Genomic DNA, 5,577 nt, shown 5'->3' on the forward strand with positions numbered 1-5,577 from the left:
AAATGAGCAAATGTATTAAGGATAATGAGGTTCAAGTTCAACATTGTTGTTGAAGAAAGTTACAAATGTGAAAAAGAGAAAATTATAGTGTGTAAAATGTTGGATTGGAATAGGAGTCATCAGTATTAACTCAGTCTTTAATAGATGAATGGATAATGATGATGATGATAAATACATGGATAGGTGTATGATGGATGATAGATAGATAGATGATAGTTAGATAGTTTTTCAGCTCTGTCCACTTAAAGAGAACTAGGACCGATGAGACCTGCAGCAATGAGTGTATCTAGAACTTATAACTGGCTTCTAATTAATAGCAACATCTGCACTAAAAAGGGCCAGGGCTTTGAAAGGGCTGATTAGAGCTGGAGCAAGGAAAGTATAAAATGATCCTGGAACATCTTATACATAAATCCAGAAAGTGGTCATAGAATGATGGGAATGTATTAAAAGGACACCACATTTTAATTTCTACTTCTACTTTCATCCTATCAAAGACAAGCCAAATAACCTACAAAGTCATAGTTGTTTTTTTTTTTTTTTGTAAACTCATCAGATAGCTTGTGATGAAATAAACCAAAGTGAAGTAAAATCTAGAATGTGACAAGCCCCTTGTAAAAAAAAAAAAAAAATGTCCTATAACTTCTACTATCTTTTGTAGGAAAAAGGGAACAAGAAGAAGCCACTATTAATAGGTTTCAGGATAAACTCACTAAACTTTGTAAGAATTTGAAAGACTAAATGACAGTTGATGTGATGTTCAGAATTCTAAGGAGTGCTATGCACAAAGAGAACCTCCACATAGTTTACTCATCAGACCTTTCCCACCAGCCCTCACTAAATGCTCATGCAAAATATTCTGAGAGAAGAGAGTTGAGATAGAACCCCTAAGACACAGGCACTTGATGAATGCTGAGAGTAGGGGAGGAGAACTGAGAAAGACTCTCCAAGGCAACTGCAGACTCTCGTCACATACTTCTCAGAGGTTTTCCACAACTGGAGGAAGAACAGGAGAGCAAAGAGAGACACCGTTGAGGATCAGGTGCCCAGAACCTGAGCCTCTTTGAGTTCTTATGCTCTGTCTGTCAGACATACCATGCTAAATCCCTTACAGGTACTCTGCTGCAATTCTCTGCAATCCAAAGACAAGGGGAAGACAGGAGAGCAGAAAGAAGTCTCCTCAAAGACAGAAAGCAAGAGGGCAAAACATGATGGCAAAGGGAACCCCTACACAATGTAAAAAGCTGGAAGCCAGTTTATAAAGGAGAACGAGAGTTCAGTTTGTTTAGAAAGCTGGAGTTTGTTTGTACAAAGAGTGCTTGCTCTGCCAAAGGTAAAGAACTGACTCACCCCTGAATCATTAACCTAATGGTATTCTAAATCTAATTAAAACAACAGTAAATTCCACTCTCAGCTCAACTGAGTTTAGATGGACTTCTGACAGAAAAAAGGGTGTTTCCTTTCCTGAGCAAATATAATATTTACTTCAGTCTCTACTGTGTCTTGTTTGCTTGTTTGTTTGGTCTGGGGTTTCTTGTTGTTTTAGTAAACACAATATCTACACACATCAAAAATTACAAAGCACATGAAGAAAAAAAAATTAAAGGAGATACAAAACAAAACTGTCCAGAGATTAAAATGATAAGACAGGGACTTTAAAATAACTTTGCTAAAAGAATATATTGGGAAAAGTAAGTAAGGTAAGTAAACAGATGGGTAATTTTAGCTTATAAATATACTTTTACAAAGGAAGAACCAAATGAAATTGCTAGAAATGAAATATATAATATCTGAAATGAAAAGCTCATACATTGTATTATCAACAGACCAGAAACATCAATGAAAAGACTAACTAAACTTGAGAACAGATCAATAGAAATCGTCTAAATATTAGCAGAAAAAAAGTGAAACAATGGAATAGCAATATCTAATAGGCTAAATTATATGTGATTAGAATCCTATAATATGAATGAAAATGTTATTAATTATAAAAGGAAAACATTAACTTATAGCAAAGAAAGTTAGAAGCTTAATGAAATTATCAGAGTTGGCATTATTAATACAGGGATAAACCAATATCATGTGCCAAGTGAAATGTTACACTGAGGACACAATACAACTTCAATGATACAACTATCTCCAAAAAAATCATAATCTGAATCTAATTATAAGGAAACATTGCACAAACTGAAGTTGCAAAACATTCTATAACACAAGTCACCTGTACTCTTCAAAAATATTAAGATCAAAGAAGGTGAAGGAAGGCTGAGGAGCCATTCCATATTTAAAGAGACATTTCAACTAATGCAGTAAGTGGTTCTGGTTTGGATTCTGAACAAGGAAAAATATCTATAAAGGACATTACTGATTTAGTTAACTGAAATTCAGTATGAACTATGTATTAGATTATAATATATATCAATGTTAAATTTTCTGGTTTTGTTACTTGGATTATGATTGTGTTAAAAAATGCCTGTGTTTTTAGGAAATATGCAATAAACTAAGAACAGTGTTTTAAATTTACTCTCAAATGGTACTCTGTCCATAAGTATATATATTATATGACACATACATATATGCCCATGCAGAGAATAACTAAGCAAATGAAGCCAAATGTAAATAACTGGTGAATCTGGGAAGAGCATCATTGGAGATCCTTTTCATATGCTCTAAATTATATCAAAATGCAAATTTACCCCCCAAAGAACATCCTTAAAACAAAATGATACTGCCAGAGTATATTATGTTCCTTGAGAAGTACTTATAGAACAGGCAGCGGGATGTTGTGATCAGGCAAGCAACCTAACATTTTACTGGGGATCAGGATAATATGTCAGGTTGTTTTTTTTTTTTTTTCCCTAGTTGTATAATTAAAGGCTAAATTCTTTATTCAGAATGAATGATTCTTCTCTTACACAGTAGCTAATCAAAAGGAATAATGTACACATATTATTAACCATAAATGAAAAGAGAAAACCTGTGCAAAATGCTGCAGACAATACATCTCTAATATACTGTGAAGGCTGGTACCAGGACAACACTACTTCTGAAGACTGCCAGTAAAATGGTGAGTGTGTGAAAGCAAAGAAAAATATTGTGTTTATAGGGTGCAGAAAGTATCACAGAATCTGACAGAACCCATGCATCTCTGCACCCAGAATACTTAGAGAATAATTTAACCATAACAATAGGGACTACAGAAAATGATATATTGTGTATAAACCTGGCCTCTCTAATTGCCTCCTTATGTTCCTGAACATCTTGACTTCGTTCATGTTTGACTGACACTATTTCACATATTCTCTATGATTTGCTGTCAATATATACATATCATTATGTGATCAAGTCATAGTCCTCACTGGACTATCATGAGCCTGTAATATTGTTTCAAAATTGAAGTTGGGTCCATTCCACAAGGTGAATTCTCCACTAGAAGCTCCAGTGACCAACCATCTTCCTTCTCAAGTCTACCTAACAACAAATACCAGACACTTTATTTGTTGATGTTTGAACAAATTTTGTTGTTACTGCATTCATAGGATTATTCAACATCCCTATATATGGGACTATATCATTGTAATAACCTGTAGGAGGCTGAATTGCCCACATACCTCTCTGATCTCTTTGCCATATTCTATTCTCCAAGTACTTAATTACAGATGGATTATAGTCTATGGTTTTCAGTTTACTTCTTTACTCATCCATTTTGCATCAAAGATAAGCTGTTGCATTCCTTACTGCTGTGCAAAATCAGGTCGCTTATACAATAGTTGTGGAGGCACTTGGTTTTGGAAACTTGGAGTATGGAAAAAACAGGGAAGAGAACCAATTTCGGTAGCCATGGTGATATATTCATTCTAGGATACCTCCAGCACTGAGCGGAGTTGGTAATGAATGGTGAGTGAAGGGTTTGTCTTCATAGTCAAGAATGTCTCTCCTGCCTGCCCTGCCCTCTTCCCGGCACCCCTCTCAATCCCTCTTCTCCAAAAGAGCTCTTATAATCTTCCCCTCAATGTGTCAGTTTTGTGTACATTCTGAAATTACTCAAGCTTAGTACAATGGGACTTTAAGACAGCAGCCTTGGCACTACACTAGCCTACCCCCTTCACCTTTTATAGACAAGGAAACTAAAGTTAGATGTAGAGCCCGAGCTTCACTGAAGAAGACACAGCCTTCTGATTCTCAGACTTCATTTTTAAATTCATTCTTTATTCATGCATTATGCTTCTTTCTTGAGAATTTTAAGGCTTTCCTAGCAGCCTTGCCACAGTTTTTTTGTTTTTTTGTTTTTTTGTTTTTTTTTTTTTTGTCTTTAAGTCACTCACATCTTTTTCCCTTAATCTGAGCAATCACAATTTGCCATACCTGAAGTATGTATTTCCTTAATATCATGGTATTTCTTATAAAGGGAGGTCCATGTTTCATGAGGATTTCCAAGGAATAGAAGGGCTTAACTGACTCCTGGGGGCAGCATAACTCTTTATCACCTTTCCTCCGTCTCCAGTTACCTCGTCCAAAGTGGAGATCCATCTTAATTACTGTCCCTCCTATTTTTATTGACCGGCTGTTGAGATTTATTGAACACTCAATGTGTACTCATCACTACCCTATCACATTGATAATGACTTATTATAGTAGTCCTCCCTTTTCCCTGGGGAATATGTTCCAAGACCCCCCAGTAAATGTCTGACATGGAGGAGTACAAAACCCTACATATACTATGTTTTTCCTACACATGCATACCTATGATAAAGCTTAAATTATAAATTAGGCACAGTAAGAAATTAACAACTATAATAAAATGCAACAATTATAACAATATACTGTAATAGAAGTTATGTGAATGTGGCCTTTCTCTCTCAAAATATCTTATTGTACTACACTCATCTTCCTGTAATGATGTGAGATGATAAAAATGACTATGTAATGAGACAAAGTAAGATAAATGAGGCAGGCATAGTGACATAGCATTAAGCTACTACTGACCCTCTGATACTATGTCTGAAGGAGGATCATCTGCTTCTGAAACACAATTTACTCCAAGTAACTGGAACTGTAGAAAGTGAAACAGCAGATGAGGTGGGACTACCGTACTCCCAGTTTAGTTATTCTCTGATTATGCACTCTATGCACTCTTGAACTAAATAAGGTTGTGGTATATGTACGGAGAGGAGTAGGGAAAGTTAACACTTCCTTTTCCAAGAAAGGCATTCAGTAATATGTAACTTATAGGAATCTTCTGATGGATGTGCTAAGTAAGAAAAGAGAAATTTTGGATTCTAAACCTATGTCAACCTACAGCTGGGTGGGTTATATTCTATGGCCACAGGTTCAACCCTAAGCCTCATAGCCATTCATAATAAAAATCAACAGAAATCCCACCTTCCTTAAGAAAGTATTTTATATCAATGATCTTACTGGAGTCCTGATAATCTCTTCTTTCTTTGTGAAGACAGTTTGTCCAAAGTTGCAATCATTATTTTGACCATTAGTCCTAATAGCAGCAGTGGTTTTTTGTTTTTTTTTTTTTTTAGCGCATTGTATATTCTTAGTGTGTGTCTCCTAAGCGATGATTCA

The 5,577-nt window shown here is 35.4% G+C and overlaps 1 pseudogene; it reads right to left on the reverse strand.

Annotated features, from left to right (window-relative positions):
- Positions 1–2,870: 2,870 nt before the first annotated feature.
- LOC131819950 (pre-mRNA 3' end processing protein WDR33-like) lies at positions 2,871–3,842 on the reverse strand (annotated as a pseudogene).
- Positions 3,843–5,577: the final 1,735 nt, after the last annotated feature.

Source organism: Mustela lutreola, chromosome 1, assembly GCF_030435805.1.
Source record: "Mustela lutreola isolate mMusLut2 chromosome 1, mMusLut2.pri, whole genome shotgun sequence".
Taxonomy (NCBI): Eukaryota; Metazoa; Chordata; class Mammalia; order Carnivora; family Mustelidae; genus Mustela; species Mustela lutreola.